Genomic DNA, 12,454 nt, shown 5'->3' with positions numbered 1-12,454 from the left:
TCGGTCATCAGTCCCCTAGAACTTAGAACTACTTAAACCTAACTAACCTAAGGACATTACACACATCCATGCCCGAGGCAGGATCCGAACCTGCGACCGTAGCAGTCCCACGGTTCCGGACTGCAGCGCCTAGAACCGCAAGACCACCGCGGCCGGTGAGATTTTATTCTTGAGAGGTTGTCTGGTATCATAACTTTCTCCTTCTCCGTTGATTTCAGGTAACGCATTGCAGTAGTAATACACCAGTGTTCATATGTAGACAGATCAAACCATCCGCTTTTTATAGCTGCTATAACAGGTTCCTTTGGGACCCCCTCCTTGCCGGGTGTCCCGTAAATGCTCCGATTTATAGACCACATAGGAAGGTAATAGTTTTCCGTCCCTAGTGGCAACCATCATTACTCAAACACTACTGTTAGAAGACTCTAAGATCCTTTCAGAGCGTTTTGTTTCCCTTCTATCACACGCTTCTTCCCAGAGTCGTCAACAGATTGGTCTTGTGATAGTTGATTACATTTTTGGGATCGATAGTTTCCATTTTTTTCACCAACATTCTGGAAATATGATTTCACTGTCTCTTAACTCACTTCAGAACGTTGCCTTTTAATGTTCTCCAACAGCCAGACGCCTAATATGGCAGTGTCACGCAGTAAGAATGTATGCGACCACTCAATCCCTGCCATGTTACAAGGAAAGCGTTTTTCCCTTCGCCCACATTCATCAAGACATCCTTTCACTATGTATCTAACATCATTGGAGGTAAAAGGAAAGCCCAAATGTGCAGCCCTTAAAATACCAAGGACAAGTGTGTTCTCTTCGATGGTACTTAAGACAGAAGTACTTCCAATCATTAAAGGGTTTGTATTATTAACTTTATTCTCTAACGTTGAACGTGGTGCATTAAATTTGCTTGACGTCTTTCTGCAACGTAGTTTCCCTGAGCTTATAGCAGCAACCAACTTTTCAAGATTTTCAGGATCATAACTGCGCCTCGGAAGAGCACCACACCTCCATTTGTAAGTACTCGGCATTGCCCGATATTACCCCAACGAGTATAGTTTGCTGTAAATAGTTCACTAGCCATTAGCGAAAGTGATATGTGGAGACAAACTGTATTCACATTTCCTTCTTAACATTTAAGTAAGTAAACTACAAGCAAATTAAGCTTACCAATCTTTTCTCTTCTTTTACAGTGGCCAGAGTATTCGAATAAAGAGAACTAGCAACAATTGTGCACTGCACTGTCACCCGTTACACAACAGTGTTTCAAATTCCAGCTGCAACAATGCGTGTTAGTAAGCTGTTAACAGCAAAACACGTGCGCGAAATAACAGCTTGCATTCAGTGACACCAACATTAGAACAGAGAAACCCTGTCCCCGTCCGAAATTACCCCTGGTCCTATATTTCCCCATTCCGATATTTCATCATCTTACGGTACCTTAAGAGATGTGAGCACATAATCAGTACAAGAGATGTGTTTCACAACAACAAAGAGAATAAGCGCTCATAGTTCTTACGATATACAGTTTAGAGCCCATGTTTAATGGCGTCTTTTTCTTGTTTTGGTCTATATTACCTCCTCTCACAACACGGAAAGCAAAGAGCTTCCCAGAAGAGAGATTTGCTTCACAGTATCGAAGATGAAGAAATGCTCATAGCTCCTGAACTTCGCATTTTATACCTGATGTTTACTAGAGACTTTTTGGTTTTGAATTATCGCCTCTGTCGTATCCTTGAATTCTGGCCATTCCTCCATAACACGTTACATACAGCTGAGACACAGGAACTGAGTCTCAGGACCCTAACCAAAGACAAGGTTACTTCATGTTCTTTCCACGCTTCCAAAATTAATAAATTGTCGGATGGAAGAAAAGGAAGCAATTATAAATACACTAATGAGCCGAAACATTTTGGCCAACTGCTTAATAGTGCACTGTCGGGAACGCAACACAGCATCGATTCTGCGCGGCTAGGATTCGACAAGTCCTTCGGTAGGATTTTCTAAGTACTTGGCACCAGACGCCTACGCACTTGCCACATTATTCCCGTAAATTACGGGGCTAGAGGTTTCCGGGTACAAAGATCCACCCAGTTACGTCCCAGATGTGTTACGTCGGGTTCAGATCAGGCGAATCTGGTGATCAAGGCATCAACGTGAGCTCCCTTCCAAGCTCCTCAAAATCAGAACGATTATGGTTTTGCCAAACGGACAGTCATTTTGCTCTATGATGCCGTCTTCTTTGGAGGAGACTTCAAGCTTGAAGCAGTGGAGTTGGTTGGCAGTAACGTGCATATTCGCCTGAATGACTGCGTATCTGGGAACGACTATTGACGTGGTGAATCAAGAAGGATGTTCAGGCGACACCTTTACATTCAGATACTGTTCAGTCTCGATGATTCTATGTCCACTGTACCCTTAGTTAACGATGTCTTGGAGTCGAGCTGGGACACGCGGGGTTCGTCTCCTGAAAAGTCCCATGCTGAAGTATTCGTGATGTGCCAACACTCTCTCCTGCACAAGCATTGCATTCTGTCGTCAGATCTCAGACAGCTGCATATACTGCCCTATAGAGCGGGCAAGACTGTTAACCCACATTCAGTAATGAAGCATCGATGCCCAACAACTCGTCACCTTTGCTTGGTTCCACTGTCGTTGAAACGCTTTCCGGCCGGACGCGGTGGCCGAACGGTTCTAGGCGCTTCAGTCCGGAACCGCGCTACTGCTACGGTCGTAGGTTCGAATCCTACCTCGGGCATGGATGTGTGTGATGTCCTTAGGTTAGTTAGGTTTAAGTAGTTCTAAGTTCTAGGGGACTGATGACCTCAGATGTTAAGTCCCATAGCGCTCAGGGCCATTTGAACCATTTGAAAATGGTTCAGACTATTTGAAAATGGTTCAAATGGCCATGAGCACTATGGGACTTAACTTCTGAGGCCATAAGTCCCCTATAACATAGAACTACTTAAACCTAACTAACCTAAGGACAGCACACACATCCATGCCCGAGGCAGGATTCGAACCTGCCACCGTAGCGGTGGCGCGGCTCCAGAATGTAGCGCCTAGAACCGCTCGGCCACACCGCCCGGCGAACCATTTAAAACGCTTTCCATAGGTGCTCACAGTAGCTCGCGAACATCGAGCTGTCATGACCGTTTCAGAGATGCTTGTTGTCAAGCGCTAGACCATAGAAATGTATCCACTGTCGAAGTCTATTATGTCTGTGTATGTACCCTTTTGTTGCACGAATTGTCACTGGGATGATCCCTTATTCGTCCCTGCTCCCCTTTTAAAATGTTCGTACAACATTAAGCGCCCACAAGCATTAAGGAGGCACTCAGTTTCGCTCTCTACATTGGTCACAATGTTTTCACTTATTGGCTTGTCAGTGTACGTGCATCAAGTCAGGTCAATAATACGGCTGTTTTGTATACCGTATCTGAGAAAGAATAATTTGAATATATCGACAGTGTCGAACTTTTCCTTTCATTAATTACAATTGTGTGTCTAACCACAGTTCACTGAATCTTGAAGGTTTGTGCAATGAACACGTGCTGTACCACGCAATGCAAGGTACGCTGATATATGAAAATCAGAGAGCGTTCCGGTAATGGCATAAAGTTCTGCCTTATATCTGACCCAAGCACGCAATTCCCAACTCACATGCGTGTATTGATTAATCGAAGCGAGAACTAACAGTCACCTACATGCTGTTTTTCTTCATTCATCACTCCGAGTTTGTCACGCTAACACGATGTTCGGTGCGATAAAAGATTTCTGTTCAAAGTTAAGCGAAATAATTTGCTAAGGCATGGTGGAATAGTGAAACAAAATTAACCTCTGCCTTTATAGCAAAAGCTTTTATGCCAGGGATAGACACGCACATGCGTATGCACTGTTATACACAGTGAATTTATTTTCTTGAGACAACGAAATACCTCAATACTACGCAATGGATTAAATGGCGCAAAACACATCTACATTATTTTTAAAAATGCTATCCTGCGATACCAACCTTGCGTTGGGGTGGAGGGCAACTTGGAAATCCTAAATAGGACCATACCGCTTTATTATAGATTCGCATTACATTGGAAAAATACGTAAGTTTTCTATGTAACACTTTTGTCGTTGCGCAATAGGTGGTGCTGTAGTCGAAAATAACACATTTAAGTTCCAAAAGGTTATGCACTGTACCAAAAAAAGAAATAAGGCGTGTTCAGTAACTGTGAAAGAAGCTTGTTTGACGTCACTCACCTCTCATCAAGGGGCTGCTTGATTGAGGTGTGTCTTTTCACATATAACCAACGAGGTGCTTGTGTGGAAGAATTACTTCACAGAACGTACTCGAAAATGTCGCCGCCTGTTTCAATGTACGTATTTATCCACACGTGGAATGAGTCGACAGAAATGAGAAGCGTTAGCTATGTAATCGGCTGACCTGCATTGGTGATATGCTGAATCATATAATCCCGCGTTGTTAGCACTTCATCATAAATTCCAGTCTTCAGGTAACCCCTAGAACAAAAGTTAGGCTAAGTGAAATGTGGCAATCTTGCAGGTAAAGACACTGGACCACCTCTTCAGATCCACCAACGACTGTACACGCTATCTGATGCTCCCCATGCTTTTAGAGAATAATGTGCTGGACAACCACGGGAATGTTTGCAAGCAATATTGGAAGGTCGTCCTTCAAGATTGTTCGATATTTATCACCTTTCAAGTTGTCGTATATAAAAATGGACAACACTTCAACACTAAAAATTCGCATTCCACGGATGCAGATGTTAACTTGGCGTAACAAATGTTTGTTTTCTGCATTTCAGTGAAGTATAGTGTGTCAATTAATCGTATCGTGGTTCGTGAAGGTCAACGCAACAGACATTACTCGACTGAAGAAATTAGGATCTCTCCGGGATCGTTGAAGCAACCAACAGCAAAAAGTTATTCGTTTCTTGAATTCATTGCCATGAATTTTCTGAAGCACGGAAATATGGAACGGATGCTAACTTATACGTCTCAATTAAACAACATGATCGTATGGCATTATTGGTCGTGTCAATTCCTCTGGTGTAGTTTGAACGCCAAAAGTAAGCCTTTCTTCTTGACCTCACTTTTGCAGCTAACGCTTCGATGATTATGAAATGATCATGACAACTCAGCACCCAGTCCCCGAGCGAAGAAAATTTCCGATCCAGCTGGGAAGCTAACCCGAGACTTAACTATCTACAGCTAGCAAATCTAAACACTAGATCACGAGCTGGGAACCATGACAAAGAAGGCAATTCATTAAGATAGGAAAAAAAAGCCGAGAACCAGGAAGGAAGTATCTCAACCGAAGAATAATGTACAATTGTAAAGATTTGGGAACTTTCTCAGCAGAAGAAGACCGTAGACAAGACGAAAAGACCAACGATGAGAACTTTCATTTGCAAATGTTTCTGACAACACTAATCCTTAATTTCGATGAATGTGATAATGATGACGGTGATGAAGAAGATGATGATGATGATGATGTCGAACTTTTATCAGTCAATAACAGTTCTTTTATGTAAACTGTCTGTTTCAAAACTGATTTTTTTCTCCTGTAATTTATGAATATCAGTGAAGTGTCCCGTTCTCACGATCTGGACATATGCTCACATGTTATTTTACAAAGTGCTAGCTACAAGCTCACTCTACAAATCACATTATGTTGTCCGTACCTAATTCTGCGGAAATAGCCGCCCTTTTCTCGCTGCTGAGGTCAGATCCATCGATCGCGGTGGCTATAATGTTTGCGGTGGTTGATCATCTGAGTGCTTTTCGGCCGCAGAGCTTAGTGGTTAATGTGATGAGTTCCCGTGTTTGTGTCGTATTTTGGACACTATAATCCTAAGATTCGGGTTTTTATCCACAGAAAAACCCTAATGGCTCGCTATAAAATGAAGTACGTTATGCACTGAATATTTGCGAGAGTATTAGTGCTAAAATAACTTACATAATCCTCATTTTGTTTCGAATAACTATAAGTAAATCCTATGCCCTTAAAATAAGGTAATTGAGTTATGTATGACGGAAATTAAGCATTAAAATTAACTAAATAAAATAATTAATCATCTATTGAAGTACTGGTGCCGTACTGTGTTTTCAGTGACTTACGTTACATTTCATTTTCGAATTTCTCCATAGCATACATGTCCTTTCCCCTTATAAGGCTGTGGTATTCGTTGGACAGCCTCAGTCTCGTTCACTCTAGTTGCTTGTATACTCTTCTCGTTTTAGAACTTTTTAAGTACCGGGCTTTCTACAGTGTGTTGCAACGTAAAGCACATTTCGTTACCCCTACGGCGAATTCTGTGCTACGTAGATACGTTTACAGCGATTTTAAAAGAACATGATGAACGCGAATACGAACATAGGATGTTGCGGAAAGAGTAATTAAGTTTCATACTTTCTCGCCTACTACTACAGTAATGATAATACGTGATACACAGAATTGTATACAACAAAAACACAACCGGTTCTTAATTCAACTGGTGAATGTAATTACACAGGTGTTCGGTCTCTCTAGAACCTTCAAACGATTGACAGATAAGAGATACCGACATACACGCGGGCACGGAAATACTACTTCACAATTCGAAGCGATTCAAGTAATTTAAAAACTATTACTTCGCAATTTGAAACGATTCATACGAATAGAGAAATCTATATTTTGACTCTTGAGTTTTTTTAATTTACGTCTTCCGCATCTCCGTCGGGTAATAGAACGGAAGTACGACATTTTATCTTGAAATCAGTCGGTCAAATGCTAACCTATTGTACACTGCCTATCAAACACAAATTAGGTACATATTTTCTGCATTTCCTTGGTAGCTAGTAGCCTGAGAAATGTACTGCGATGAAAAGCACCTACATTTACATCTGTAATGTAACGTGTATGAAAGTAACGGATATTTCCAGGTGTGCATCATGTATGGATGTAAACCAGGACTTCTAAACAGACTGGCTGAAATTCGATGATTTTTCTACGAGGGCTTGCTGAAAAATAATGCCTCAGAATTTTTTATTTGGAAGCTCTAAAAGCCTTTTAAATAAAACTATTATCATGCTACATTTATTCATGTATACGTACTTGTTTCTCAACACTTTCACCCTGGCCACGAACACATTACTCCCAATGGGAGATAATTTTGTTGACACCGTCACAGTTGAATGTTTGACATTGTTGGTGAAGCAACACGGCTTTATCACTATGAAAGTGAAGTCCTCGAAGGTCTTCATAAGTTCTGGAAACGGATGAAAATTGGATGGAACCACAGTCGGGACTGTATGGAGGATGACTGATGGCAGTGAATCCAAGGCATCATATTGCTGTAGATGTCGCAGCGCTCGTGTGTGATGAGCCTTTGTGATCCTATAGGACAGGAGGCTCCACCTAAGAATTGTACGCTTTCAGTTATCTTAGGTTCTCGCTTTTGTGGCGGCGTTCGTAGCGACAAACACTTCGCTGTAGAAACGGCTTACGAAGTCACCGCCACACTTTTAATAGCGGGCCGACCGGTCCGCTGGAACAGTGAACAGAAAGGTGAAAACCCAAACACTCTGATTAAATAAAAGTCGGTACTTATCTTTATTAACGAAGATACAGCAACACAGTAGTGAACTCTGTGTCTACAGAAATCTGTCTAGTTCGAGTCGGAGTGGCTGGGTCAGCGTCGGCTGACGACAATCAACAACTCTGCTGCGTTGAACACACAACTGACTAGCAAGTACACAATTCGGTTGCGAGTATACAACTGAGCGGCGAATACAGAACTGTCCTAGCGCTCGCGACTCCAGCGCTTAAGAAGCCAGAAGCCAGCGGTGGCGCGCGCAGACTTGCGGCGATTTCCTGTCTCGCTGGCGCTGCTTATGCGGACGGCGTCCGGACTTTGATGCTGCCAACCTTTTGGCAGCGGGCTCGGGTGGCATTACTGGCTAGGATATAACACTCGCAGTATCTCACAGAGTTTATGGTGGTGCCTTTAGGCGTAATTTCCAAATGTCTCACAACTTGAGCACGCCCGACCACTTTGTACATGACTTTGCCTCGTGATGGCATAGTCTTGAACATTTTTGTCTTCGGTGATCCATTGTGCTCTGTCAAACACGTTGAGGTTAGCACCACCGTTTCCTTCATTACGAGCATGTTACTGATGTCGATACATCATCACTGTACACAGCTTTTATTCATCTCTTAATTTCAGTCGGAGTATGATTTCTGCCTTTAGATACTCTATTACAGCACATTCTCACACACCGACATAGTTACGTCATACACCGCCATGTAGCAACCCAAAATTCGGGGTCCACTAGCTGCACAAAGTGGCCTCTTGCAACAGCGAAGCGGGAAAGTCGACTGACTAATAATCATGACATCTAATATCTCAGCCGATTACTTTTCAGGACGTCCTCGTACGTATCCTCACTTTTCTTAGGAAATGCAAGTGACTTTCGAAATATATCGTATTTTCACTCCTAGTCTAGAATCCTTAAAGATTTAGAGCATTTTTTATTACCTTTCTTCTGCCTATACCCAAGGAAATTAGTTCTGATTTATTCATTTGTTGATTACTTGAAATATTATATCAAAGCACACTCCGTCAAACACTCCATATCTGATAGAATATGTATATGCGGAATACATGTTCGAAGAAAGAAATTTCTTAGATGAGATCGATGTGTTACAGCAAAATATTCTGAATGCATACACATTTCTCAACAAAACATCTAAAGTTTGTTAGAGCGTTGAAAAGCATCACAGGCAATCTTCATACAAAGGAGTGGGTACTGATGCTCCATACTCTTCATCCGTTCACCGTCGCTTCAGATATAAGTACTACGTAGTTCCAGTACTCTCTATTAGCAGAGCGATTATAGGTACAATTTTGTGCATTTTATGACGACATACCTGTACTCCACGTGCTTCGCTGAAGAGATATGTTTGACACCAAAAATCTCGATGTGTGAGTGCACGATGTAGTGAGTGTTGTCAATTCCATTTTTGCGCAGCAGTTGTTCTAATTAGAAGCCTAGATTACGCGCGTGTGAGTATATCTCCATTAAATTTCGTTATGTTTTCCATTTCACATTCCACTATTCCCTACCAGTTAATTACTGATTAATCATTATGATTTACACGTAGAAGATGTATACACCTAGAACATAGCATGGCTGTGTTCCTCCGAGAGTACTACCACAGCACTGCCTTATAAAACTGAATGAAGACTCACAAGTCATCTTGGGTTTTCTTTTTCCGCAGACAAATGGTAAATGAGTATTTTGATTCTGTTGTGGATCGAGTAGTGCGGGCATCGTTATGTGAAATGGGGACTGATGTCTGGCGCTTGCACTGATGCTGCATTTATGTGTTAGGAGTCGGCAGCGGAATCCATGCTCACGAGGGCTGTATTCTCGCTGCCTTATGCATTTCGGTAACGGCTGAAAGAAGAAGCGACAGACATAGATTACAGACACTATTTCGGAACGGTTTTACAAAGGTTCGTATCCATGTAGAATGCAGATCAGCACCGAAACCGTACCCGCAATAATGAATTGGTATTAGTTCTTGTGATCAGAGTGACAAGTAAGAAAATATAGAGTGAACCAAAAATCCACGGGCAACATTTTCGGAGGATGTTAAGGTATATTTTCAGATTACTTTGGTATAATGGACCTGTGTTTTCCAGTGACAGAGTAATAATGTCTATTTCTTCTTCTTCTTTTTCTTATTGTGGATTTCCTATGGCTGGCAACGTTTCTCCGATTCTAATCGCCATCTTCTTATTTTCTGACTTTTCTCAATGCTCATGTAGCTTGCTTCCACTGAATCCTCCACAGTTGCGTCTTGGGTGATTCCTTTTCTTCGTCTGTGACGGTATGTGTCGTACTAACCTTTCTGGTATCCTACCGTCATTCATCTTGTTCACAGGCCAAACAACATTAGCTGTTCCTCTTAGATATCGTCACAGATATTGGTATCCACTTTCATCCATCGCCGGATTACATTTTTTGTCCTATACATTATAGAGCAGCTTCAGCTTCGTCGTAAGTAATCCACCTCAGGGTCAAGAGGTTTCATCTTATTGTTTTTTGCCTACGTCGCAGTCGGGCAAGGATCATTGCCCCTTTTACGGCTCGTCCTTACTGGTGGAATCAGCATTGCTAGCACCCTGCTTATGAAATATTACACCAAGGTACTTCGCCTTTCCCATACCTACAATTTACTTCTCAGTGCGCTACGAAATTATTTACTTTTACCGTATCAAAGGCCAGGGACGCACAGTTCTTCATGTTTACCCTCAGGCCAAACTTATTGTACTCCAACTTCATCATTTTTTATAATACAGCTCAGATCATCCTTATTTCTGCTAGTATGAGAGCAAGTTGGTTATCTGAAAAATACAGAGTAATTATCTGTATAGAGCCCAAAAGGCTGCCGCAGATATTTATTCGGCTCGAATTCTCCTGTCCATCTTTATCCAGTCTTGCTCTTGCTGTGTTATTTTCACATTAATTCATAACAACATTTGGAGTCTTTCATACAACTCTATCTCTTTCAGCTTTTCCCATAGATTCTTAGTGGGCACATTAATCAATCAATAGAACATGCGCCTCCAGTCAACCATTTGTGCGTTTTTCACGTATTAGTTTCATTGTTAAGATGTTTCCCTTTTCGGCCATCCTGCTCTGAATCCATTTTGCTCCACTTGCTACCTGCATCATGTTTTTTTCTTCATGAGATCTTTAATAGCATTACAGTAAAGTCTTCCATTAAAATGTATCACTGCCAATCAGATAAAAATTTTGGGTCATTATGTAACTTTTTCTTATTCACCTGTCTTGTGTAACATTTTTCCCATTCTCTATTTAGTACTCTTTCAAACAGATTCCTTAGCACCTCCAATAATTTCACTGGTCCAGACGTCTCCAGTTCCGGATATATCGTTCCATATCCACGTTCTTTCTTCATCTTACTTCTCCTTGCAGCCTGTCGACGAACTTCTATATCTACAGGCCAAAACTATTACTGCTACATTCTCACCTCACTTCTGTATGAAACGTATGGCAGATTTTCCTAGAACAAATCCTTACAATATTTTCTCCATTGACCATTAAAATATTATTTTGAAGTAACTTGTCACTAGTCCATACTCGCACTGACTTGATTATTCTCCACGCCTCAGCACTCCGAACCGCACCAAACATTCATTCTTCCTACATATTCACATATTTCCTTCCACTCCTAGTTTTTCCTTTTTAACATTTATGTTTTTATTTCTCCAGTTAGCGTCGTACGCCTAACTTTTGATTGACATTCAGTCACGAACGTCAAATAAGCTTTTTTTTCTCTTCAGTCATCTCTGCTATTTCTACATCCTACTAAAGTGGTTGCTTCTTCTTCTCATATTCTCTAAGTGTTCCTTTGCTGCTTCACTATGCTCATATTCCTCTCTTGCTGTTATCTCTGAATTCTTAAATTTTTTTTTACTTTGCTTGTGGTGTAAGTGCTTAATACTATATTCCCTTAGACGGTCCGAGTTATGTCTTATGATCTCAGGATGATCAGCAGTTTGCACCCTCTTGTGTTCGCCACTGCTCCCGAAAGTACAGGGGATAAAAATTTTATATTCCAACAGATGATGGTCACTTTCACAACCTGTCCCTGTTTTAAATGTGACATTTTCAATTTTTAAACATGACTTTCGCCTCAAGATTAGATAATCGGTTATTGATTTCAGCCTCTTGTGAGGTTAGAGAATACAAATTTATGTATGTCTGTGTGAACAAGGCACGTATTTTCTAGCCAATTCATATTGCTCGGATAAATCCGCACGTCTTTTCCCATCCTCATTCCTAGAATCTTCTCCATACATCCCAATATGATTACTATTCCTCTCTTTCCCTACCTCGTTATTAAAAGCTTCCGCCAGCGTCAGATTATGGCCACTTGGTATACATTCCACAGTCTGTATCAGGACTCCAGAATGAGATTTTCACTCTGCAGCGGAGTGTGCGCTGATATGAAACTTCCTGGCAGATTAAAACTGTATGCCCGACCGAGACTCGAACTCGGGACCTTTGCCTTTCGCGGGCAAGTGCTCTACCATCTGAGCTACCGAAGCACGACTCACGCCCGGTACTCACAGCTTTACTTCTGCCAGTATCTCGTCTCCTACCTTCCAAACTTAACAGAAGCTCTTCTGCGAACCTTGTATCAGGACTGTTCAAAATCTTCTTCTACGTTCAAGGGAGGATCTTAGCAGCGGCAAACATTCCCACAGTCACTGCATTCGTGTATCTAGCTCTCAAACTGCGCTTTATCGACATTTCATTAACTGCTCCCAACTAAAATAATGGGTGAACTCTAGCAGGTATTCACAACCAGTACCTTAGTTTTTGTTGCGGAAAGCACAGTTACATCAGTGTGTTG

General features: G+C 41.6%; 1 protein-coding gene across 1 annotated transcript in view; it reads left to right on the top strand.

Moving 5' to 3' along the window:
• LOC124613330 (hemicentin-2-like) overlaps positions 1-12,454 on the top strand; it is a 793,017-nt gene that overhangs the window by 675,773 nt on the left and 104,790 nt on the right. The gene's annotated exons all lie outside the window — the stretch shown is intronic.

The sequence above is a fragment of the Schistocerca americana genome, chromosome 4 (genome assembly GCF_021461395.2).
Source record: "Schistocerca americana isolate TAMUIC-IGC-003095 chromosome 4, iqSchAmer2.1, whole genome shotgun sequence".
Lineage (NCBI taxonomy): Eukaryota > Metazoa > Arthropoda > Insecta > Orthoptera > Acrididae > Schistocerca > Schistocerca americana.
The sequence above is the reverse complement of the archived record's forward strand: the minus strand, read 5'-3'. Positions and strand labels throughout refer to the sequence as shown.